Raw genomic sequence first — 27,402 nt, 5'->3', positions numbered from 1 at the left:
GGAAAATTGGTCTTTGATTCAAACAGGAAGGAAATGGTGCAGGGAGGAATAAATCACTCAGGACTTGCTCAACCCTTTCACTGTTTCTATAAAATTGCCAAAAAAAGCCTCACTTTAAGTTTTTTTTTTTTTCCCCCTAAGATCTGAGGGGACTTTCCTGGGCTGAGTTCTGGGATTTTGCTGCCACAACTCAAATTTCAGCCATAAGTTCCTCCCTTCCCCTCCTTCAGTGAGAGGATCACTCTAAAACTTCATTGATGATATTAAAAAAAACCCCCAAATAACGCAAAAAGTCAAATTTCCTACATAAAATTGATTTTTGAGCTGCTCAAATTAGACCTGGCTTTAATTCATTTGTATTTGCACAGAGCTGGGATTGCCTCACATTACTTAGAATCTGAGCTAATGTAGATTATATTTATTATATTATATTAAATTTTTAAATTCATCAAGCCTCCAGTGAAGGTGTGAACAGAAGGGACGTGGCCAAAGAGACCTGGTGGGGTTTGCCCCTTGTAAAATCCTTTTCCAGAATTCTCCTGTGGCATTTGGGGCAGCTGAAAAACCACCAAAACCAAATGGTCAAAATTCACTGCTGGGGCTGTCAAAAAAGCTCAAACTCTCCAGCCATGGCCTGGGGCTGGCACAGCCTCACATCACCCAGAAACGAGGAGGTTTTGCCCAAATTTTCTGGATTTTACACTGAAATCAAGGGATGGGAAGAGAAGAGAAGAGAAGAGAAGAGAAGAGAAGAGAAGAGAAGAGAAGAGAAGAGAAGAGAAGAGAAGAGAAGAGAAGAGAAGAGAAGAGAAGAGAAGAGAAGAGAAGAGTCCATAAGGATTTTAGTGGGAGCCTGCATGGCCAGAAGAAGGGAATTCCAAATATTAATTATCATTTCCTCATTTAAAAGCATTTTTGGGAAGAAAAGGCAATAAATGAAGGTGATCAACCAGGACCTGGGAGGGTTTCATTTGTAGGGAAGATCATCCTGAGGTAATCCCGCAAAAACATCTCTATCCTGACCTTCAGGGGCTCTCCATGGTGGGAAGGGCTGGAAAATGGGAATTCGGATCATTTCAGGCGTCCCAGACAGCGAAACCATCCCAAATCCTTTTTATTTTGCTGGTCAGGGACACCAGAGACCCGCAGGGACAGAAGCACTGCCGGGTGCCACCAGGACGGGCCGGCAGCTGGTGCCTCCTGTGTCATTGCAGGACAGAAGGGAGCAGGAAACGCCACAAAAAAACCTCAAAGAGAGAAAAAAAACCCTCTCCCTGGGGACAGACCTGTGGAGCATCCAGGAAAACACGGAGTAAAGTCACACCTTGGGCATGGGAAGTGAGGGGACATCAGGGAAAACCCTCAGGCTTCAGGTGGGACCTGGACAAGGACAGGGCTGTGCTGTCCCCACGCCCCCGCGCCGGGGCCTGACAGCAGATCAGGGCTGGATGTAAAAAAAAATACAGAAAGATGCATAAAATATAGAAATACATATATAAAATATTAAAAAATATTATATTAGAAATACATTAAATATATATTATATTGATATATAAAAAACCCATAATGTATAAATATATGTGTGTAAAATAGAAATATATAATACCTATAGAGATAGAAATATATAATATATAGAGAAATATATATAAAATGTAGAAGATATAAAGTTATACTAGAGTAAATTTAAAATATGTAATAAATATATAAAATGTATAACATAAAAATATGGATATCAAATATATAGGTATATATAAAATAGATATAGCTCCCTATATTAAAAAATATATATATATATCTATAGGGGGTGTGTGTGTGTGTGTGTGTGTGTGTGTGTGTGTGTGTGTGTATATATATATATATAAAAAAGCTCCCTTGCAGCAGCAGTGATATAAAGAATAGTGATTAAAAAAAAGCCAAAAATACTTATTAAAACTTGATTCCATCTCCCCCAAAAGAGACTAAAATTCAAACCAGCAAGAAAACCTTCACCTCTCTCCGTGCACCTGAATTTGGAGCCTTTTCCTGGAACATCCCGGCCGAGCAGGCTCCAGCCCCTCTCCGGTCTCTCCTGAGCTGGGGCAGGGGTGGGAACTCCAGGAGATGCTTTGGGCACAGTTTTTTACCTGTTTTCGCTCTGTCCTGGCCATTTCGGTGCCGAGGTCACTGCAGGGTCCTGTGTGAGAGGAATGACAAGATTTGTCTTTACAAACGAGCGCTGGGTCTGCTGGTAGATAAAACCAGCGCTGAGAGATGAGAGAAACAATGGGAAGGATTCTACTGGTTGATGGATGGAAAAGAAGAAATTTGCCTTTACAAACAAACCATTAAGTTTGTAAATGAAATTGAATATTGAAAGATGAAAGCAACAATGGGGAAAACCCCATAAATCCCGTAAAAATTAAAAATTAGGGGGGTTATACATTGAGAGAGGAATCTTAGGCATTTTGGGAAGTCTGTGCCTCTGAAGTCCCTCAGCCAATGGGGAAAGAGAGAGGGAAATGCGGCCGGGAAATTGGGATAAAAAGGAGGCTGTGTCCTCCAAAATCTGAGAGACCCCAGGGGAAATGTCCCATGGCCTCTCCCTTTATTGGAATAAAGTAAAAGGACTCCTCTGTCTCCTTTTTGGACATAAACCTCTGGTGTTCGTGGATTCATTTTCCTAACACTGTCCCACCCTCCTGCTCTGCCCTTCCTCCTCTCCCTGCTCCCTCCTCCTCATCCTCACCATGGAAAAGGTCCCACAACTTGACATTATTTTTTTCCATCCAACTTTCCCAGACGTTCCCAGCTCCCCCAGGCACGTGGGGAATATCCTCCTGCGGAAAACCAGGATTTCTTTCCCCTCCTAACACCTACTCTGTGAGGAAGCAGAACCAAAAGCATTTCCTGACTCGGGCTTGGGAATCCCAGAGCATCACTCCCATCCCCAGCTCCTCTCCGGATTTATTCCTTCTCCAGCCCCCTGCAGCATCCCCGCAGCTGGGAGGGGTCATCCTTTGGTTTCCTGCGGTTTTTGGGGCTGTTCTTCCCCATCCACGCTCCAGGGGTTTTTGTGAGGTTTGACACTGGCCCAGCGCCAGGCACTCACGAGTGGCTCGCTCACCCTCTCCAGCCACAGCTGGGCAGAGGAGAGAAAAAACTTCAAGGGCAGGAAAGGCTCAGCTTAAGTTGCAAAGTGAAATTATCGTTAACAGAATCAGAGGAGGATAACGAGAAGTCAAAGAAGCCCTTAAAAAACCTTCTCCTCCCAGCCCCTCCTTCCTTCCCAGAGCGGATCTCTGCATCCCCATGGATCCCCAGGAACTGTGGGATCTCGGCATCCCCATGGATCCCATGGGCTCTGGGTGGATCTCTGCATCCCCATGGATCCCCAGGAACTGTGGGGGGATCTCTGCATCCCCATGTGTGATCGTGGCACGCAAAGCAACCACACGGAGACGAGAGATTTCACAGGGCAGAGATGTTCCTCCGAGAGAGCCCAAGGCTGAGCCAAGGCCGAGAGCCCCTCTGCCTGTTTATTTCTTACTTTTTATACATTTGTGGGTCTGGCTGTGGATTGGCTTCTGGAGTTTTCACCCCTCAGCCAAATGATCAAACCAGCTGTCAGTTACAGTTGTTTTCAGGTTAGAAATGTGCAAACAAAGGACAGAGAATGAAAAACAAAGGATTTGTTTATGTTACATGTGTGAGAAAAGGCAAAAACCGCTACTAATATAGTACAGAAGCTGAAAAGACTGACTCCATTTTATGAACAATCAAAAGGCTTTAAAAAAACTCAGAAAAACCAGGGTGATACCCATGGATCCCCAGGGGCTGTGGGCAGATCTCTGCATCCCCGTGGATCCCCAGGGACTGTGCATGGAACTCTGCATCCCTGTGGATCCCCACGGGCTGTGGGTGGATCTCTGCATCCCTGTGGATCCCCAGGAACTGTGGGTGGATCTCTGTATCCCCGTGGATCCCCAGGGGCTGTGCATGGATCTCTGCATCCCCGTGGATCCCCAGGAACTGTGGGTGATCTCTGTATCCCTGTGGATCCCCAGGGACTGTGGGTGATCTCTGCATCCCTGTGGATCCCCAGGAACTGTGGGTGGATCTCTGTATCCCCGTGGATCCCCAGGGGCTGTGCATGGATCTCTGCATCCCTGTGGATCCCCATGAGCTGTGGGTGGATCTCTGCATCCCCGTGGATCCCCAGGGGTTGTGCATGGATCTCTGCATCCCTGTGGATCCCCATGGGCTGTGGTTGGATCTCTGCATCCCTGTGGATCCCCACAAGGTGTGCATGGATCTCTGTATCCCCCGTGAATCCCCATGGGCTGTGGTTGGATCTCTGCATCCCTGTGGATCCCCAGGGGTTGTGCATGGATCTCTGTATCCCCCGTGGATCCCCAGGGGCTGTGCATGGATCTCTGCATCCCTGTGGATTCCCAGGGGCTGTGCATGGATCTCTGCATCCCTGTGGATCCCCAGGGGTTGTGCATGGATCTCTGCATCCCTGTGGATCCCCAGGGGTTGTGCATGGATCTCTGTATCCCCCGTGGATCCCCACAAGCTGTGCATGGATCTCTGCATCCCTGTGGATCCCCAGGGGCTGTGCATGGATCTCTGCATCCCCGTGGATCCCCAGGGGCTGTGGGTGATCTCTGTATCCCCTGTGGATCCCCAGGGGTTGTGCATGGATCTCTGTATCCCCCGTGGATCCCCACAAGCTGTGCATGGATCTCTGCATCCCTGTGGATCCCCATGGGCTGTGCATGGATCTCTGCATCCCTGTGGATCCCCAGGGGCTGTGCATGGATCTCTGCATCCCTGTGGATCCCCACGGGCTGTGGGTGGATCTCTGTATCCCCGTGGATCCCCAGGGGCTGTGCATGGATCTCTGTATCCCTGTGGATCCCCAGGAACTGTGGGTGATCCCTGCATCCCCGTGGATCCCCAGGGGCTGTGCATGGATCTCTGCATCCCCATGGATCCCCACAAGGTGTGCATGGATCTCTGTATCCCCCGTGGATCCCCACAAGGTGTGCATGGATCTCTGCATCCCCATGGATCCCCAGGGGCTGTGCATGGATCTCTGTATCCCCCATTGACCCCCACCAGCTGCAGGGTCTCAGCTGCTTCCCCATGGTCTCAGCAGAGCCTGCAGAGGAATCTCGCCTCCGGTGCCTGGAGCAGCTCCTGCTCCTCCTTCTGCCCTGCCCTGGTGTCTCCGTGTTGTTTCCCTCACACGTTCTCACCTCCTCCTCTTCTCGGACTAGAAAAAAACCCTGTGTGATTTTGCTTTTCTTTTAAAATCTGTTATCACAGAGGCGTTCTCATCATCTCTAACTGGCCCAGCCTTGGCCAGCAGCAGGTCCAAATTCGGAGCCATCAGGGTTTGGCTCTGCTGGACACTGTGGAAGCTTCCAGAAGCTTCCCACAGGAGCCGCCTCTATGCCCCCTCTTCCAGAAACCAGGCCGTGCCAAACCAGCACAGAATCCCAGAGCATCACTCCCATCCCCAGCTCCTCTCCGGATTTATTCCTTCTCCAGCCCCCTGCGGCATCCCCACAGCTGGGAGGGGTCATCCTTTGATTTCCTGCGTTTTGTGGGGTTGTTCTTCCCCATCCACACTCCAGGGATTTTTGTGGGGTTTGTGGGAGCGGGCGGGTGCTGAGCCAGGGGAACTGGAGAGGAGAGCCCGTCCTCATCCCCTGGGAGGGGCTGGGAGCAGCAGGACCCCGGAGCTGTCAGCCCCACTGAGGGCAGGAAGCAAATCCAGCCCCGACAGCTCCAGCTTATCCCAAAATTCCCAGCTGCCAGCAGCTCCCTGAGACACTCACAGCTCCCAAATCTGCGCTGAAAACAAACAAAACCACTGCTGATTTCAATGCCTGAAACTGGTTTTGCTTTTTTTCCTCCCCTTTCTCAAAGAGCCAAGAGCTGGATCTGCCTCAGCTCCTGAATCATCAGGAGCTTTGTTCCCCACGGCAGCTGCAGGGATTGGGGCTGGGATGATCCTTTTCAAAAGTTTAATTCTGCCGATTTTTGAGCTGGAAGGGAGATCAGAGATTGGGCAAGGAACAGGGACAAATCAACTCGGGGATTCTCCTGCCCAGTGGGTCAAGATTTCAACTGGAAATTTCATATTCCTGATTTAAGTCCCACTTTTTTTTTTTTTTTAATTATTTTTTAGTTCAGCTTTTCTTGCTCCATGCCAGAGGGTGCAGAACAGGTTTTTGGGAAAGGAAAAATAACTGAGCTGGCTCATTTGGGGTCAAGGTGAATATTTATATTTGGGTGGTTCTTAAATAACCTGTCCCTTAATTTAGGCCTGACCCAAGGATAGGACTGGGAATGCCACTGCTGAACGGATCAGCTGCAGCCCAGTGCTCACCATTATTAACAGTTCAATAACTAATTATTATCAATTAGTCCAAGAAATGTTTGGGCACCGCTCCCAGCGATGCACAGGGCGGGATTTTGGGGTGTCTGTGCAGCGGGTGCTCCTGGTGGGTCCCACTGCAGTCAGGAATTCCTGTGATAATGGACAACACTAGGAAGGAAAACCTGAACTGGGAAAGAACAACTCAGAACAGATTTGATAAATGAGGCTGGGCTGGATTTCTTATTTTGATTTACCTTGGGTTGAGGAAGTTCTTGGTGTACTTAAATATCATAGAAAAGGGAGAGACAAGGAAAAAACATCCACAACTTCACAGTTGAACAATCCCACAATTTAACCATTTAAACATTCACGATTTCACTAATCATCTCACAATTCAATGATTTCACAGTTTCACAATTTAACCGTTTCACAGTTTCGCAATTTAACAATTTCGCCATTTAAAGCATTTAAAATGTCACCATTTCCCAATTTCACGTGCCAGCCAGAATCCCCCACCTGGAAAACAGAAGGACAAACCCAGAAATCCATGAATATTTTATAAAGCAGTCAAAGCCTGCAGCGCTGAGTGCCACAGCAAACAAAACAAATTCCTGCTTTCAGAGCAGATAATTCTGAAGTAATTTTGGGAAATAAAGCACAAACCTCGCTCTGCTCTTGGATCTCTGCTGCTCCCCAGAGCTGGGGAAGGAAGGACTCACCTCGGAGGGACACAGGAAAATTAATACGTTCAATAAATTTTGTTTAAAATCGAGGAAAACCCCTGTTTTCCACATTCCCAAGCTTTGGACACCTTGACTTTTCCATGCTGGTAGAATTGTGGAGCACGGTGTAACATAAACGCCAGTGCAGGGGGGAAATTGAGGGTGTAAAGCTGAAAACCAAAAATTCTGATGGCTTTGGGAATAAAATATCATCTGTAGCAGGAAGGATGGGATGCAACTGGACTTGGTGATATCAAAGGCCTTTTCCAATTTAGTGAATCCAGGATTTTCTGGAATCTGGCCATTAAAAAATGGGAGATTTTCAGAATAAGCAGCAAAGCGTGGGGTAATTTTTGTGCCCTAAATTTCAGCCACCATGTTTGCACCAATATTAAATAAAACATTTATAATTATATTAATTATAGCATTTATACCAACATTAAACCTAACATTTACATCACTATTAACTGTAACACACCGATATTAATGATAACATTCACACCAATGTTGAATGTAATATCTGTACCAATATTAAATATAACAATTACACACATATTAACTAACATTTATACCAATAATAATGATACCATCTATACCGACATGAAATACAACATTTGCACCAAAATTAAATAGAACACACCAATGCTAAATATAACATTTTCACCAATATTAATGGTACCATTTACACCAATATTGAATATAATATTTGTACCAGTATTAAATATAACATTTTCACCAATATCAATGATACCATTTGCACCAATATTGAATATAATATTTGTACCAATATTAAATATAACATTTTCACCTATATCAATGATACCATTTACACCAATATTGAATAATATTTGTACCAGTATTAAATATAACATTTGCACCAATATTGATGGTACCATTTATACCAATTTTAATTACACTGTTTACACCAACATTAAATATAACATTTATACCAATAAAAATTATTCCCTTTACACCTACATTAATGCAAACATTTATTCCAATATCAAAATACAAAGAGAAAAATCTTGGTTGTCCAAACAATATGAAATAATAATTGTCACAAGGATTTATTATTTTTATTCCTGCCTGTAGGGACTGTGTGAATAACCTCTGAGTGCTCCTAAAACTTCTCTGCCTCTCTTTCCCTCATCCCCAAAATCACCCCAAAATCACCCCAAAATCTGAATTTCTGCCTTTCAGCGTTGCTGGTTTAGCAATGTTGTTTTTCCAGAGAGAGGAAGTTTTGGGGTCCCTCTCTTCTCCCAGAATATCAGGAAAAATTCCTTCACTGGACCCAGCCGTGATGGCTGCACACTCCCGGCCTTTCCCACCTTTTTGGGATGATTTTTGGGGCAGGATTTGCCCGCCCACAGCTCCCCCAGTGTTGCTTTTCCCTGGATTTTGAGCCTGCTCCGTGCACAAACAATTCCCTGGGCTCTGCACACCCGCTCTGGGTTCAGATCCACCCGGAACAGCAGAAGTGGCATTAGAAATCCCTGGTTTGCATCAGAGACTTTGCTAATTAGCAACGTTCAAAAAGCCAAACAGAGATTTTAAAAAAATCACATTTAAACCCTGCTTTTCACCTTACAAACCCATATTTTAACTCTGCTTTTCATCTCTTAAAAATCCATTTTTTAACTCTGCTTCTCACCTGTTATAATCCCATATTTTAACTCTGCTTTCACCTCTTGCAAATCCACATTTAACTCTGATTTTCACTTCTTATAGACTCACATTTAACCCTGCTTTTCACCTCTTACAAACCCATATTTTAACTCTGCTTCTCACCTCTTAAAAATCCATATTTTAGCTGTTTTCACCTCTTACAAACCCATATTTTAAATCTGCTTTCACCTCTTATAAACCCATATTTTAGCTCTACTTTTCACCTCTTATAGACCCACATTTAACTCTGTTTTCACCTCTTACAAACCACATCTTAACCCTGCTTTTCACCTCTTACAAACCACATTTTAACTCTGTTTTCATCTCTGTTGGAGGCGCTTCCCAGCCCCTGTGATCCCACCACGTGTCAGGGCACGACCGAGCCTTGGCCTCCCAACTCCTGCAATTCCAGGCAGCAAAAATCCGGAGGAACTCAGGGACTTGGAGAAGAAAAAAGGCCAAAATTCCATAATTAAACCAGCTCAGTGCCGGCCACGGGTTGGATTTGGCTGTGTGAGCTGCTGGAATTGAGCAGGTAAATACAGAAATTTGGGCACGTCCAGTAAATACAGAAATTTGGGAATGTCCAGGTAAATACAGAAATTTGGGAATGTCCAGGTAAATACAGAAATTTGGACATATCCAGTAAATACAGAAATTTGGGAATGTCCAGGTAAATACAGAAATTTGGACATATCCAGTAAATACAGAAATTTGGGAATGTCCAGGTAAATACAGAAATTTGGACATATCCAGTAAATACAGAAATTTGGGCACATCCAGTAAATACAGAAATTTGGGAATGTCCAGGTAAATACAGAAATTTGGACATATCCAGTAAATACAGAAATTTGGACATATCCAGTAAATACAGAAATTTGGGAATGTCCAGGTAAATACAGAAATTTGGACACATCCAGTAAATACAGAAATTTGGGAATGTCCAGGTAAATACAGAAATTTGGGAATGTCCAGGTAAATACGGAAATTTGGACATATCCAGTAAATACAGAAATTTGGGCACGTCCAGTAAATACAGAAATTTGGGAATGTCCAGGTAAATACAGAAATTTGGACACATCCAGTAAATACAGAAATTTGGACACATCCAGGTAAATATAGAAAATTGGGCACGTCCAGTAAATACAGAAATTTGGATATATCCAGGTAAATACAGAAATTTGGGCACGTCCAGTAAATACAGAAATTTGGGAATGTCCAGGTAAATACAGAAATTTGGACACATCCAGGTAAATATAGAAAATTGGGCACGTCCAGTAAATACCAAAATTTGGGCACGTCCAGTAAATACAGAAATTTGGGAATGTCCAGGTAAATACAGAAATTTGGACACATCCAGGTAAATATAGAAAACTGGGGGCATTTGTTACCGAGACACACAAAGCAGTCACACACACACAGAGATTTTCGCAGAGGTTCCTCTGATCCAGCTCCCAGCTGAAAGAGCGGAGAGAAGAGAGCCCTTTGTTTATTCTTTTATACATTTGTGGGTCCAGCAGAAGATTGGCTTTTTGGGGTTTCCACCCCTCAGCCTCAGTGGCCAGACGAGTTGTCAGTTACAATTGTTTTCAGGTTAGAAATATGTAAACAAAGGACAAAGAATGAAAAACAAAGGGTTTGTTTATATTACTTCTGTGGGAAAGGTAGAAGAACTGCTCTAATATTCTACAGTAACTAAAAGATCTGACTCCATTTATGAAAATCAAAAGGCTAATAAAAAAACTCAAAAAAACCAGAGTAACAGGCATTCAGGTAAATACCGGAAATTTGGGGGCATTCACATAAATTCCGAAATTTGGGCACATTCACATAAATTCCGAAATTTGGGCACATCTGTAAACGCATTTCCAGGTAAACACCCAAATTTGGGCACGTCCATCCTGGCAATTTCCATTTTCCAGCCCCGTCTCTGCCTCATCCCCTCGGTGCCAGAGCTGCCAACTCCCTCAGCTGCTGCTCCCAGCTGTCCTCACCTCCACATCTCATTATTTGCCATCCTCAACGCCAAATTTTCCCTTTCCCCGCGCCTGGAATTTTAACCTGGAAAGGCTGGAGGAGCAGGAGCTGTCCCAGCTGTGCCCCCTCTCCCTGGTTTGGCAGCTTTGACACCTTTGCTGCGGGAAATTTGGCAGTTCAGCCACCAAACCCCTTCCTCTCATCCCTTAAAACGGATTTATTTTTCTCTCCTGATTTTTGGCTTTAGCTTCATCCATCTCCTTTTCCAGGTGAGCTACGGATGGATAAATTTCCCTTGCCAGCCCGAAAACACCGAACCTCTCTGAAAATCGCTCTTCATTCAGATTTCTATGAGTTTGGGGAGCGCTGCCTGCAAATACCCGGGGCAGGCTTCGAACATTTCTCCTCTATTTTAACACACCGGAAAAAAAAAAAAAAAAAAAAAATTAAAAAAAATTTCCAAAAAGCTGTGCTGGCAGCGCTGAAATCTTCGCCGGTGTCATGCGGGGCTTTGTGCTGCGCCTTTGTGAGGCATAATTAGCACTTGGAATGTGCACACTTCAGATGGCGGAACGGGAGAGTTCCTTTAACCCCTCCGCCGCCGCAGCGCAGCCCCGCGTGTCCTGGGATGACACCGCCGGGAAGCAGCGCCAGAATTCCCGCTGCGCTCCCAGTGTGAAGCAGCGTGAACGCATTTCTAAATGTATTTTTAATTTTTTTTCCCATATATTCTATATTAATTCCAGCATTAAATATCTTTGTTTCGAATGTCTTTGTGCGCATCTAAGCGTTTTTACATTAATTCCAGTATTAAGTCTCTTATTTTTCAATGTCTTTATGCACATCTAAATATTTTAACATTTATTCCAGTATTAGCTCTCTTTGCTTAATATGCCTTTTTGTATACCTAGGCATTTTTACATTAATTCCAGTATTAGCTCTATGGTTTTTTAAATGTATTTTTGTTCATCTAAGGATTTTTACATTAATTCCAGTATTAAATTTATATATATTTTTTTTAAATTGTCTTTGTGCACGTCTAGGGATGGGACAGGGAGTTTAAATCTCCTGGTGTGGTGATGGCAGGATGGAAATTTCTGCTTCACTGCTGAATTCAGGATTTTCCTGAAAAGGAAAAAAGCCCTCTGGATATTCCAGTTAATCCCCTTCAGGGAGCAGGGTTTTAAGGCTGACATTTAAACCCTGCTTTGCTCAAAATCCGTGAGCACCGGCTGCTCACATTCCCATGGGAATTCCTCTGTCCCTTCCGCAGGGCAGGGCTCAGCCTTTGGCACAGCTCTGGCATTCCTGGCTCACCCACAAGGCATTCCCAGAAGGAAAAACTTCCCATGAGGGGATCCGGCCCTGAGCCGGCCCCGCTGCCTGCTGGGTTTTGCTGGATGTTGGGTTTTGCTGGGTGTTGGGTTTTCCTGAGTGCTGCGTTTTCCTGGATGTTGGGTTTTCCTGGATGTTTGGTTTTCCTGGATGTTTGGTTTTCCTGGGTGCTGGATTTTCCTGGGTGCTGGATTTTCCTGGGTGCTGGGTTTTCTTGAGTGCTGGGTTTTCCTGGATGTTGGTTTTCCTGGGTGTTTGGTTTTCCTGGGTGTTGGGTTTTCCTGGGTGCTGGGTTTTCCTGGATGCTGGGTTTTCTGAGTGCTGGGTTTTCCTGAGTGCTGGGTTTTCCTGAGTGCTGAGTTTTCCTGGATGTTGGTTTTCCTGGATGTTGGGTTGTCCTGGATGTTGGTTTTCCTGGGTGTTGGGTTGTCCTGGATGTTTGGTTTTCCTGAGTGCTGGGTTTTCCTGGATGTTGGGTTTTCCTGGGTGCTGGATTTTCCTGGGTGCTGGGTTTTCCTGGATGTTGGTTTTCCTGGATGTTTGGTTTTTCTGGGTGTTGGGTTTTCCTGGGTGCTGGATTTTCCTGGGTGTTGGGTTTTCCTGGGTGCTGGATTTTCCTGGGTGTTGGGTTTTCCTGGGTGCTGGATTTTCCTGGGTGTTGGGTTTTCCTGGATGTTGGGTTTTCCTGGATGTTTGGTTTTCCTGGATGTTTGGTTTTCCTGGGTCCTGGATTTTCCTGGGTGTTGGGTTTTCCTGGGTGTTGGATTTTCCTGGGTGTTGAGTTTTCCTGGATGTTTGGTTTTCCTGAGTGTTGAGTTTTCCTGGCTGTTGGGTTTTCCCGAGTGTTGGGTTTTCCCGGATTTTGCATTTTCCTTGCTGTGGAATTCCCTTTCCTGTGTTTACGGAGCAATCACCGTGACGATTCAGCCAAAAGCCGAAAGTCTATTCCTTGACCCCGACTTGGATCAGCCTCTGGATGGCCGGGCCTTGTCCAGGACGTTCCCAAATCCCGAGGAAGCCCTGGCTGGGATGAGAGGAGCGAGGTGTGCCCCGTGTGACCCCAGCCAAAGCTCCTGCTGGCCTCCCCTCCAGGTTGATCCACAAATCCAAAGGAACCCTTTGTTTCCCTCCATCCCTGGGCCCAGTCCTGAGGAAGGGAGTTTTTGTCTGGAACGGAGCAGTGATTTGCATAACTCCGCTTTCTTTGCTCTCACAAGTCCGAACAGATCCCTCCCCCTCCCCTTCCCTCTCCTCAGACATCTGTTCCTGTTTTGTCCCTACCAAATTTTTGTTTTGTCCCTACCAAATTCCCAGGCTGTTGCACGAGATCCTGGAGCCCGCGGAGCGTTCCCAGCAAAAAAAATCGGGAATCCAGGAGTGCGACCTCATCCCAGCAGCCCGGTCCGGGCTCCCAGCTCCCATTTGGAGTCAGATTTTCGGCTGCTCCTTTTGATCTTGGTTAATAACGGCCAAAAATAGCGCTCGGGGGCCTCCTCCTTCCTCCCCCTTTGTTCTCCTGGTGGAAAGTCCAGGCTCCCGTTGGAATGGCAGGGGTTATCTGGGATTTATTCCCAGCCCTGCACAGGAGGAGGAGGAGGTTTTGGAGGGAAGGACTGAGCCCAGCGTGGCCTGCCCGGGGATTTATGCAAATCTGGGTATTTTTATGCCAATTTCGAGTCAACTGCCTGTCTGGTTAGGGGAAAAGTGGCAAGTCTGGCTGTGAGCCAGAGCTCAGGGCCCATTCCCTCCATTCCCTCCATTCCCTCTGTTCCCTCCATCCCCGCTCAGTTTGCCAGGAAGAGGCTCCGTGCTGGATGCGGGGCCCGGGGGGAAATCGCTGATTTAGGGCCCCAGGCTGAATGAAAATTCCCCCATCCCAAATTTCCCCTCCGGAAGGTTCCCCTTGGCTCTGCCTCTCTTCCCGGCTGGAATTACCTGGGGGCTGCCTCTCCCAGCCCCACCCTGTCCCAGTCATTCCTGGACAGCCCCCTCAGGAACGTCCGTCTCCCATCCTTGTGACATCCATCGGGAAGAGGAACAGCCAAGAAATCCCCGCACTAGGAGGTGAAGCCCCAGGCTTGGGATGATCCCTGATTTCCGCATTTCCTCTCGGGAAGGTTTCCCTTGGCTCTGTCCATCGGGATGTCCTGGATTCCCTTCCTGGCTGGAATTACCGCGGGGTTGGAAGAGCAGAGCCGCCTCTCCCAGCCCCACCCTGCCTGAATCCTTCCTGGACATTCCCTGAGCAGCTTTTCCCATCTCCCATCCTCACGACTTCCATCGGGAACGGGAACAGCCAAGAAATCCCAGGCACGCCGCAGGAAGCCACGGACGGTGCGTGAAGCTGGAAGCCCTGCAGCTGCTTCAGACCTGTGGAAAAAAAAATCCCAGAATAACTTCCCATAAACATTGGGGGCTTTCAGTGAGACTTAAAAATACTAAAATATAAATAATTAAATGCAAAAGCTACTGCTGGGGGCCGGCGGATTAATCGGAAATTCTGGAATTCTCTTTCAAGTCAGGGTTTGAATAATTTTATTTCTTTTTTTTTTTTTTTAAAGAAGTGCTGTGGGAGGCTCTGGGAACGGGACCTGATTGAGGCTGAAGGATTTAAAAGGGGTTTTTTTAAGTGATAAGAATTATCTGCAGCGCTGGCAGCAGCTCAGGCCTGCTGCTGGAATACATTGAATTTAAACCAGGAGAGGGCAGGGATAGGTGGGATTTGGGCAGGAATTGTTCCCTGGGAGGGTGGGCAGGGGCTGGGATGGAATTCCCAGAGCAGCTGTGGCTGCCCCTGGATCCCTGGCAGTGCCCAAGGCCAGGCTGGAACATTCTGGGATGGTGGAAGATGTCCCTGGGGTGGAATAAATGGTATTTAAGGTCCCTCCAGACCCAAATAATTCCATAATTGGCTGATATTTGGATATCTCTGATTAAATCTTTGTCCCAGTAAAGGAGGAAAGGTCTAATTTTATTTCCATTTTTTTTCTTCCAAAGCCTGTTCTCCGAACCTTTTGTCCCTCTCATTTCAATAGAATATTTGGGGGATTTTTAAAATTTATTTATTTTTTATTATTATTATTTTTTTAAAATTTGGATTTCTCCATGCAAAGCTGAGCACAAGAAGAGGAATTCCCAAACCAGGAGGGTTTGTTCCAGGAAGAATTGAAAACACACGGGGAGGGACAGACTCTGCCGCCTCGCAGGCCTCGGATTTAAACCTTCAAAGCCGTTTCTTCACCTAAAAACCTTTGAAAATTCCTGTGGAATCGGGACCTTAACTCCTCATTTCCACAGTGCTTTGATATCTGAATTTCTGAGGTATTTTAAAAACTCCTGCGAGGAGCTTTACGGGCATCTCGAGGCACATAAATGTATTGAAAAATCAGATGTTGAACTGGAAGTTTCAGCTTACAAACTCCATTTACTGCTCCTCGTGGTGGAGGTGCTCGGTTTTATACACAAAATGTGCTTTGATAACTCACTCTTTGTGTCTTTCCAGCATATTTGAGATTTTTTAGTTACATGACAAGCAAAAAATGCATTTTTTAAAATATAAATCCAACCAAATTCCAATTTCAGCAGGAAGACAGCTTCTCAAAAATTACTGAATAGCAAACAGAAGCCGTTCTGTGTTTTTTAGAACAATAAAAGCAGAAAAATAAATGAACTAGGGCTTCAAATAGAACTTCTGGCTCAGAGAATCTGGGTTATAATCACTGACAACACTCAGAGAGTATTTTGTGTTCTCTAGGTAGCAGAAGCTCCCAAATTTAGTGTAAATCAATTTATGCTCAGCTCCCCAGCAGTTAAGAAGCAGCAGGAAGGAGATAAAAATCATTTCTTAAAATGAAAGTTTCTTGTGTATTTTTGCTCTGCTTGGACCCGTGGTGTTCATTAAGTTCCTGCTCCGAATTTGGGGAAAATTAAAGGGCAAGGAAGGGAATTCCTGCCCAAGTCTCAGTTCTGTGGGACAGAATCATGGGGTTGTGCTAACAAAGCACAGCAATCCCAAAATCTGGAGAAAAAAGGGAACAAAAATGATAATTTGGGGCTCATCATGCAGGAAATTAATTCCTGTACTTCCAGGGAGACCGGGCTTTGGAACCAGAGGAGAGATCCAAGCTGGAAATCCTTTGCCAGCCAGAACTGAGGTTTTATTCCTGCTTTTCCCATATTTCAGGTGAGGTTCCTGTGTTTGAGTGATGTGGTAGAAACCCAAACTTTGGTCAAATAATTTGGTAAAAGCCCAAGGTTTTGGTAAAATAATTGAAGGCGGCCTGGATCTCTCCTGGAGGGGTATTTGTGATAATTCAGGAGCAATTTAAAGCTGGAATTTTATTAAATCTTTCATGGAATTTCATCAGAAAATGATCTCTGGGTCAGATTTCTGGGGTTTAGCCTCCTGGGGTTCCCTCTTCCCTGAATTTTTGGGGATGAGTCCTGGGGGACACAAAGCTCCTCCTCCACCTTGTTCCAATCCCTTGGTGAAATTTGGATTATCCTGGTGTGGGGAGGGCGAGATCCACAGTGGAGATATGGAAAACCTCAGGGAAAAAAAGCCCTGAAGGAATTTTCCAGGCAGCAGCAGGAGCCCGTGGGGTGGGAGATGCTCCTGGAATTCCTGGGAGGAGCAGGATGGGTCCTTCCAGAAAGGGCAGGATCATGGGAGATTGTCTTGGGCTGCAATGCAAGATGTAACCGAAAGTCTGGATTCTATTGCCAGCTGTTAGTCCAGCTGTGGCAGTGTTCCTGTCCCTCCCTGCAGGGATCTCTGCTGTTCCTGGGCCATCCAGGCTCACTGCATGCCTGAGACAATGCCATCAGCCATTGGGAGATGCTGCACCCAGGGGAGGAGCCCGGCATTCCCACCGGGATCACACCTGGCATTGGGAGCACCAGCACAGCCTGTGTGCCCGGGATTGCCAGAGGAACACCGGAGCCATCTCAGCACCGCTGGAGCCTTCTGCAGGATCATCTCTGCTCCACCAGAACCACACCTGGCACTGCAGGAGGGCTGCATTGGGCTGTGACCAGCGCCCTGAGCAACAGCGGTCAGGTCCTGCTCTGACTCGGAAAGGGTTTTTCTTTTTGTTTGTTTGGGGTTTTTTGTACTACTGCATTTGTATTTTTAACACTCCTAGTAAAGAACTGTTATTCCTATTCCCGTATCTTTGCCTGAGAGCCCCTTAATTACAAAATTATAATAATTCGGAGGGAGGGGTTTTTACATTCTCCATTCCAAGGGAAGCTCCGGCTTTCCCTGGCAGACACCTGTCTTTCCAATCCAAGACACAGATGCTCCAGGAATTCCTGGGAGCAGGATGGATCCTCCCACCATTTCTTTCCAGCCCCACTTCTCCCGCTCCTGATCCAACAGTGTGCTTGGAGATTTCACAAGAAAGTTCTGGGATGCCACAGGCATAAAATTCCTGGTTTTGTCAGGACCAGACCTCCAGCCCACTCAACTCCTGCAACTGCACAGGCAGAAAATTCCTGTGTTTTTTCAGGCCCATTCCTGCAGCTCCCTCAATTCTCTCTCCCCATCCATCCCTGCGGAATGCTGGGCACAACTCTGCTCCATCCCAGCCAGACCCAGCTGGGAGCAGGGCTTTCCTCTGCCTCCCCCTTTTCCCAGGAAAACCTTCCCTGCTGTCCCTTTGTGCAGCTGGCAGCAGCTGCAGCTGGTTCCTCTCCTTCCTGCGAAATCTTCCCCATTTCCCGAAGGTGCGGCCCTGTTTGTAGGGAAGGGGATAAATTAAAACCAGGCTTAGCCCTTTTCCTCTGCCTTGCACGGCAAAGGAGGGAAAACCACACTTCCTCGCCGCAGCCCTTTGAAAAGGAGCTCCTGGGCATGCTGGGGTCCTGTTTTCTGGGAAAATCTGGATGCAGCGCAGGGAAGCTGCTCCCATTAAAGCAAATCCAGCTGCCAGGAGCCCTTGGGATTGTGCCAGGCGCGGGCAGGACGGCCCTGGGCTGGTTCTGCCACACCTCATAACCCCCTGCTCCCGCAGCATCCCCGCCTTCCGTCCCGCATTCCCGAGCATTCCCGCTGTACTCCTGGCCACGGGGAGGAGGAGGGGGGGAATATTCCAGAGGGGACTGGAAGGAAACTCAATTCCATCCTGCCCGGGCTGGGAGTGGAAGTGAAATGGAGATTTCCCCAGGTGGAAGGGCAGCAGTGACTCTGCAGCTCTCTCCCTCTGCTTTCCCATCCCTTCTCCGGCCTGGAATCATCCCAAGGCAGGATGGGACACTCTGGATTCCCATTTTTATAGGGAAATCCAAGTTTCTGGGATTTTTGAGGCTGTGTTATTGCTGGGTTGGTGGTGAGGAACTGCCGGGTGTAATTAAGACCTGAATAATGGTCGTGGTGAAGGGAGGGGAAAAAATAATTCAGCAGGAGCTGGGACAGCTCTGACTGCCTGGAATTCAGTGTTGGAAGTGCTGGGAAATGGGACTGGACAACTCCTGGGTGCTCCCCCCAGTTCCTGGGCCTTATCTTGGGGCTGGAAGGGAGATAAGGCTGGTGGAAGAGATAAGTGGTGTCCCCAAAATCCTTCATTCCACAGGGACATTTATTTTCCCAGTGGAAATGGGAATTTGGGATGATTCCAGATCAATCCTGCCTCCTGGAAAGGTGGCACTGGAGGTCTCCAAACCCTGCTGACCAAATCAAGGTCCAGTAATTATTCTGTCTTTTTTTTCTCCCCAAAAAACCCCTTAAACTGCTGACAGGATAAGGAGTTACCAACACCTAAATAACGATGAGCAAAGATTTTCCAGAATTCCACACCAGTTTGGGTTGGGAGAGACCTTCAATCCCATCCCATTCCACCTCCCACCATCCCAGGCTGCTCCAATTAATTGGAGGAATTAATGGAGAACCTCCCACCACCCAGACATTGATGCCTGACATTGCTTAATAATCCAATTAGAAAAAAAAAAAAAAATAATTGAACCAAACCGGCATAAAGAAACATTCCTAAAGTTCATTAATAAAAAAGGGATGGCTCATTAAGGCCCCATTCCCATAAGGAGAGGCTCTCACTTTCAGGGATGCAGCAGGAAAAGAGGGAATTCTGTGTTTCTTCTCTCACACCTCCTGGTAAATTAAAACCTGGGAGCCTTGCAGATTTCTGGGCTTGTGGGAGCACAAAGAGGATTTAAAAAAAAGGTTATTTCAGCTGAGGAGAAACGCTGCAGGTTGGAAATGAAAACACTTCCTCCGTGCTTTGCACGGAACCTGGAACTGATGTTCCTCCTGACATCCATAAAAACCGAGCCTCTCGTTCCTGTATTTAAACGGAGAGATTAAAAAATGGAGCAGTTTAATTAAATTTCTCCCCTAAATGGGGAATTTCTGGGTTTTCGTCAGGAGTGCAAGGTAGAGGCTGATCTTCGCCTCCCTGGGCTGGGTCTGGCTTGTCCTGGGAGATCCTGCTATGGGATTTGGGGAATAAGGTTCAAACCACGCCTGTGGCCTCATTCCTCACCTCAGGAGCAGCTGGGAAACCTCAGCTTGTCCTCAAACACTGACAGACCACATACAATCCAACGGTTTCCACGTGTATTTTAAAAGGAATTAAGGAATTTTTAAATTCTATTCATTTTTAATTCTATTATTTCGCTCAATTCCCTGATTAATGTTTTGCTCTTGCCTCCACTCCATCCTGCTGCATCAGGTTCTCCCAGCTGAGCATCTTCCTAAAGCCCAAAAAATTCCAGTTGATGCCCCAAATTTCCTGGTTGTCCTGCCAGGATGGACAGTTTGGAACAGGATCTTTGCTGATCTTCAAATTTTCCTGTGGTGCCATCAAATTTTATGTCCCAAGGTCACTCTCTGACCTGGAGGCTTCTCCAAGGAAAAAAACCCCAGGTTTATGCTCAAATAGAGGGCAGGGAAAATGCCCTGAGCAGCTCATCCTGGTTTTTCTGTCCAGAAATAGTTGGAATTTTGGGAAACTGGACACAATGTGGGTTAAATGAGGTAAAGTCTGATGGAGACTCTGAAAAACCCTGAGGAATCAAACTGCAGGAGCTCTGTTAGTCCAGGGTTGGTGGTGTCGGACCTCAGAGTGGGGATTCCTGGGAGAAATTTCCCTCAAAGTTCCTGAAAAACATCAGGAATTCATCATCCCTGCAGGCTGGGGAGAGTTTTTATTCCATTTTCCAAGACTCCAGCCCTGGTTTAAACTCAGCTTTTCCCTAGAGGAAGAAAGACACCAGACCCAAGGGGGATCCTGAGAAAGAACCCAAATCCAAGGGGGGATCCCAAGGAGGGAACCTCAAATCCGAGGGGGGATCCCAAGGATCATTCATGGGTTTCTCTTTCAGCCAATTTTGAGATATTTTGGACAGAGAAATCCTGAGAAATTCCAGAGAAATCCCCCCACAGACCCCCCACGCTTCACCCTTCTTAATTTTTGAGATAAGGACATTTAATTATTGATAATTTGTAATTATTTCTATTATTTATTTTACTCAAGGCTGAAGCTGGGGGACGCTGCAGCTCTGCGGCACCTTGGCAAGGCCAGAGCTGAAAATGCAATTCATTTATTGCATCGTGAATTAATTTGTACTAAATCTTCATTAAAAAGTCACAAAAACCACTTTATTTTTTTTTCTTTCTCGGGGGTGTTACTGCGGGGCACCTGTGGGCGGCCAAACAGCTCAGTTTTCCTGCTTTTCTTCCCTTTTTTTCCTGCACTTTGATCCAAATTCCAAGCGATATTTGAGCTGGCCAAGTCTGGTGGTGATGACACCCAGGGTAATAGCAAAAATAAAAACCAGCCCAGGAAGAATTTTCATGTTCCAGACTGGAATCTGCAAGCGCAGAGCAGTTTAAAAAAAAAAAAATAAATTAACCCCCCAAAAAAGCCAAGTTGGGAATTGCACACGGAGCACATTTTCCATGGAATGGCTGAGGAAGGAGCCCGGGAGGTCAATTGAGTAGAAATTCGAGTTAAGACAGAGCAGTTCTAAATTAGGAGCTGCTTTGGCAGAAAATCTTCAACTGGAAGGAGCCTTGGCCAAGAAGGAGTCTCAGGGAGGCTCATTAGCACCCCAGGAAGGAGCGATTCCAGTTAAAGGGATTCCTGGCATGGGAAGGACTGAAATCCTTCCCAAATTCCGGAATCTCAGGGTCAGGTTTCTGCCCCGGACCTTGTGGCATCATTAAACTCAGCTTAAATGCATGAAGATCATTTAAAACATTCCCAGAACTGGCACAGGCTCCATCCCTGGAGGGGTTTCAGAATTCTGGATGCGGCACTTGGGGACACGAGGAATGGTTGGATCTGATCTCAGAGGGGTTTTCCAGCCTCCAGGATTCTGGGATTCCATAAAATGAATATTTAAGGAGGGTTTATTGGCACCCCAGGAAGGAGAATTTCCATATACGCGGATTTCTGGCATGGGGAGGGCTGAAATCCTTCCCAAATTCTGGAATTTGAGGGTCAGGTTTCTGCCCCAGACTTTGGGACATCATTAAACTCAGCTTAAATCCTTGAAGGTCACACAAAGCATCCCCAGGACTGGAACAGGCTCCATCCCTGGAGGGGTTTCAAAGCCCTGGATGTGGCATTTGGGGAAATGAGGAATGGTTGGATCTGAGCTCAGAGGGGTTTTCCAGCCTCCAGGATTCCGGGATCCCAGGAAATGCTCAGACCTGAACAGAAAACCAAGATGGGTGAACTCTGTCTTTAAATGTGAATAAAAGGCACTGAAGAAGAGTTTGGTCCCCAAACCAACCCCAGACTCTCAAAAAATCCCAGACCTACTGGAATTTGCGATTCCAGTATCGTATTTTTTACGATATTCTATATAATACATACAATGTGTTATCTATATAAAAGATAAAAGATAAAGGAGATAAAATATAAAATATAATAGATAATAGATAATAGATAATAGATAATAGATAATAGATAATAGATAATAGATAATAGATAATAGATGATAATAGATAATAGATAACAGATAATATTATCACACACACACATATATAATATATATACATATAATAATTTATATATAATACATGTACTATTCCCTGGCCCCATCCCTGCCTGCAGCAGGAAATCAGATCCCAGGGGATTTGGGCAATTTTTTTCCGGAGGATCCTGAGGCTGTGCTGACCTGCAGGACGGGAGCAGGGTGGGATTTAAGGAGCACGGGGATGTTCTCATCCCCTTCCTCCCACACTGGGGGGTGTCCAGGTGTGCCGAGGGATCCCAGGAGGAAAAACGAGGCTCTGGAATGACCTGAGGCCACACCTGAGCATTCCCGTGGTGATGGAGAGGAGGGAGAGGTTGGGAAATTCCGTGGGAAATTGAGTCTCAAGCCTCCTTCAGCTCCCGTATCTGCTGTCCAGCATTACTGGAGGTCCCATCATTCCACAATCCCCTGGAATTCCAGCCTTTCCCTGGCTCACAGGGAATTTTTCTCCTTTGTCCCTCTGTGCCTTGAGCTGCAGGGCCATCCCTGCACACAAAACCTTGAATCCACCAGGATTCTCCCCCAAAAAAATCCCTTTTCCCCCCGCTTCCAAAGCTGCTGCTGCCCTGGAGGAGGGCTCAGCTCAAACAGAGCGAGGCTGCTCTGCTCCTGCCAGACAAAAATCAATTTACAGCCCCTGGGGAGCTGCAATCCTGCCCCTCGGTCAGGTGACGAATTCCCAGCTGATCCCAGCTCCTGGCTGCGAAAAATGTGGATTTCTGTGCCCCGGAAAGCCCGGGAAATGGGAATCTGAGGAGCCTGGGGGGCTGAGGAAAGGGAAGGGAGTTTGGCGCCCAAAATAACTCCTGGGTTTGGGGTGTGGCACATGAGGTGAAGCGACCACCTGCTGAATCACTCCCAGATACAGATATAAATATAAAGAAATAAAATAAAAAAATTAAAACACAAATATAAACTTAAATATAAAACCATTAAGCCATAATGTAGATACATAAATATTTTTGTATAAAATACAATTTATATATAATATAAATATCTAAATATACAAATATATAGATATAGACACATAAATAAATATATAAAAATATATATAAAATATACAAATATATAGATATAGACACATAAATAAATATATATAAATATATATAAAATATACAAATATATAGATATAGACACATAAATAAATATATAAAAATATATATAAAATATACAAATATATAGATATAGACACATAAATAAATATATATAAATATATATAAAATATACAGATATATAAAAGTACTTAAAAATATATAAATATACACATACACACATGAATTCTATATATTCACACAGGTCTGGGTGTGCAAAACTCCTGGAAAATGGGAATTTCTGAGCAATTCCAGAGTGGAATTTTGGAGCAAATGCCTCCCTGGCTGTGCCGGGGGATCCCTGCCAGCCCCTCTGTGGGATCAGCACGGAGCCCTGGAGCTCTGGGCAGTTTTTCCCACCACTGCTGGTGCTTCAAATTATTTTTAAAAAAAGCCCAAATTGTTGCTTTTGGATGAGTTGGAGAAGGATTTTCCTTCTGCACTCGGTGGCTGCCAAGGATTCCCGGGGAGGGAAGTGCTGGAAGAGAAACGGGCCCGGCCTTGTCCTGCGCAGAAATCAATGAGTGGATGTGACTTCAGAGCAAATTGGGATTTTAATTGCCTGCAAATCCCATTGTTCCCCGCTCCAGACAAACCCAACCGCTGCTTTCTCCCCGTGCTTCCCACACCTGGCCCAGGAGGAGGAGGAAAGGGGGGAGAGCAGGATTGTGGTGTTTGGATGTGGCTAAAATGCCGATTTTCCTGAGGTTTGGGTTGGTTTTCCACGCGTTGGGAGCTCGTCTGCAAAATCAGGCTGGGCCCAGGGAACATTTTATTCCATTCCATTCCATCCAATTCCATTCCATTCCATTCTATTCCATCTCATCCCATTCCATTCCATTCCATTCCATCCCATTCCATTCCATCTCATTCCATTCCATTCCATTCCATCCCATCCCATTCCATTCCATTCCATTCCATTCCATCCCATCCCATCCCAGGCTGCTCCCAGCCCCAGTGTCCAGCCCGGCCTTGGGCACTGCCAGGGATCCAGGGGCAGCCACAGCTGCTCTGGGAATTCCATCCCAGCCCCTGCCCACCCTGCCAGGGAACAATTCCTGATTCCCAATCTCCCATGCAGCGCTGCCCTCTGGCACTGGGAGCCATTCCCTGTGTCCTGTCCCTCCAGGCCTTGTCCCCAGCCCCTCTGCAGCTCTCCTGGAGCCCCTTTGGGCCCTGCCAGGGGCTCGCAGCTCTCCCTGGAGCCTTCTCCTCTCCAGGGGAGCACCCCCAGCTCTCCCTGTAATAAAATTAATAACACTTCATAGAAGTTATTATTAATTTGGAATTATTTGCAAGCAGCTGAGACCCAAAGATTGGAAGTTTTGCGCTCTCAGGCTCCTCCGAGGTTCCGCTCTCTTCCTGCCGAGCACAGAAATCTCCCCAAAGCGCTCGAACCCTTTTGGAATTTGGTGCCCAACCTCCCCTCCCTGAAGTGCCCGAGGATGGTGCAAACCAGGATTTGCGATGTTTTATGGAAGGTGATTTTCCCTCTGATTTCCAGTAAAACCCTCAGTTCTGGCGCCGTTCTGGTTTAAATTTCAAGCTGGGTCTGCGTGTCCAGGCGCCTTCCCACGCTGCGCCAGGCAAGCAGAATTGTCTGCAGAGAACAGGAAAGGCTGGGAAATAGCTGACATTTATATATAAATATAAATATAAATATAAATATAAATATAAATATAAATATAAATATAAATATAAATATAAATATAAATAATATAAATATAAATATAAATATAAATATAAATATAAATATAAATATAAATATAAATATAAATAATATAAATATAAATATAAATATAAATATAAATATAAATATAAATATAAATATAAATATAAATATAAATATAAATATAAATATAAATGTATTTAAGTATAAAGAAAAACAGAAATAGAAGTAAAAAACTGTATCTCCATAAAATGTATTTATACAAATATATAAACATATAAACCTATAGAATATAAATACATAAACCAAAACCAAAACGAAATAAAGACACAAATGCAAATTTAAATAAAAACAGAAACGAAATAAGAATTTAAAAAAAAATTAAATATGAATATGGCATAAATAAGAAAAATAGAAATAGACATAGACATAGAAACAGAAACAGAAATAGAAATAGAAATAGAAATAGAAATAGAAATAGAAATAGAAATAGAAATAGAAATAGAAATAGAAATAGAAATAGAAATAAACCCCACTGCTCCTTGACTCCTTTATATAATTTTAACAACCACCTGTGTGATCTATAGGCTGCTGATACCAACAAGTCTCTTCTTTAGGAGATTCACCTTCCCAAGCCCAAGAAACTGGGAATTAACTGCAGAAATTCCTTTTCCTTTGTCCAGGGCTGGGGTTTTTTTTTTGCCCCAAGCCAAACTTGTCTGAACTCCTCTCAGCCCCGCTATTTCCAGGCTCTCCCCATCTGCTGCCTCCAGCAGGATTGACAGAAGCGAGCTTGGCTCCTGATTTCCTCCTCATTTCAGTGACAAACTGATTCAGCACAGAGGCTTTCAAAAATTCCCCAAAATCCTCTCCAAATCCAGCCAGGGCCTGGATTTTTTTTTTTTTTTTCCTTTTTTATTTTCATTTTTCAACTGCTCAAAGGATTTGCCCTGGGGTGGGTGACACCCCCTGAGCACGCTCAGGGAAATGCAGATTTTAGCTGCGGGGAGAAGCAGGAATCTTTCATCTTTTAAGGATTTTCTTCCTCGTGCCACCCCGACAGACACCACGAGAAAAGTTCTGGGTCTTGCCCCCGGTAAAAAATGACGGGAGGGTTTTGCAGCGCTCGTTTTAAACGGATTTTTTTAATGTTTATTTTTTCCGCTTTGGAGACTTCCGTGGACGAGGAAGAGATGAGCAAAGAGATCCCAAAGTTTCCCATCCTCATGGAGAGTCGCCGCCAGCTCCAGGAGGGAAGGATGGGGCTGTGCCTCTGCTCCACGCACCACCAAATCTGGGGTTTCCTGCATTTTGGAGTCATTTTCCTCCATTTTGGAGTAATTTTCCTCCATTTTTGGGTGATATTCCTGCTTTTTTTTTTTTTTTTTGTCATTTTCCTGTTGTTTAAAGGCTTCTTTTTGTGTCATTTTCTTGCATTTTTGGGTCGTTTGTCTGCATCTTTTTAGGGGTCATCTTCCTGCATTTTAAATATTTTTCCTGCTTTTTTTAGTTGTTGTTTTCCTGCATTTTGGGGTCATTTTCCTGCATCTTTTTTTGGGGTAACTTTCCTGAAGTTTAGGGTAATTTTCCTGCCTATATTTTTTGGGGGGTTTGTTTTCCTGTATATTTTTTGGATCATTTTCCTTCACCTTTTTAGGGTCATTCTCCTGCATCATTTTGGGATCATTTTCCTTCATCTTTTTTGAGCGTAATTTTCCTACATTTTGGGACCATTTTCCCGCATCCCTTTTATTTTTTGGGGGGGGGGGGGGGGTGTGTCATTTTCCTGCATCTCTTTTATGTCGTTTTCCTGTACCTTTTTTGAGTAATTTTCCTGCATCTTTGGGTCCTTTTCCTGCATTTTTGGGTGGTTCTCCTCCATTTTTGGGTGGATTTCCTCCATTTTTGGGTGGTTTTCCTCCATTTTTGGGTGGTTTCCCTCCATTTTTGGGTTGTTTTCTCCATTTTTGGGTGGTTTTCCTGCATTTTTGGGTGGTTCTCCTGCATTTTTGGGTGGTTCTCCTGCATTTTTGGGTGGTTTTCCTCCATATTTGGGTGGTTTTCCTGCATTTTTGGATGGTTTTCCTGCGTTTTTGGGTGGTTCTCCTGCATTTTTGGGTGGTTCTCCTGCGTTTTTGGGTGGTTTTTCTCCATTTTTGGGTGGTTTCCCTCCATTTTTGGGTTGTTTTTCTCCATTTTTGGGTGGTTTTCCTGCATTTTTGGGTGGTTTTCCTCCATTCTTGGGTGGTTCTCCTGCATTTTTGGGTGATTTTCCTGCGTTTTTGGGTGGTTCTCCTGCGTTTTTGGGTGGTTTTCCTCCATTTTTGGGTGGTTTCCCTCCATTTTTGGGTTGTTTTTCTCCATTTTTGGGTGGTTTTCCTGCATTTTTGGGTGGTTCTCCTGCATTTTTGGGTGGTTTTCCTGCATTTTTGGGTGGTTTTCCTCCATTTTTGGGTGGTTCTCCTGCATTTTTGGGTGGTTCTCCTGCATTTTTGTTTGGTTTTCCTGCGTTTCCTGGCTCGTTGTCCCCATCCCCAGGAGCTGCTGCTGTCCCTGCTGCTGGAAGGACGC

Source organism: Hirundo rustica, chromosome 25, assembly GCF_015227805.2.
Source record: "Hirundo rustica isolate bHirRus1 chromosome 25, bHirRus1.pri.v3, whole genome shotgun sequence".
NCBI lineage: Eukaryota > Metazoa > Chordata > Aves > Passeriformes > Hirundinidae > Hirundo > Hirundo rustica.
Note: the sequence above shows the minus strand (reverse complement) of the source record.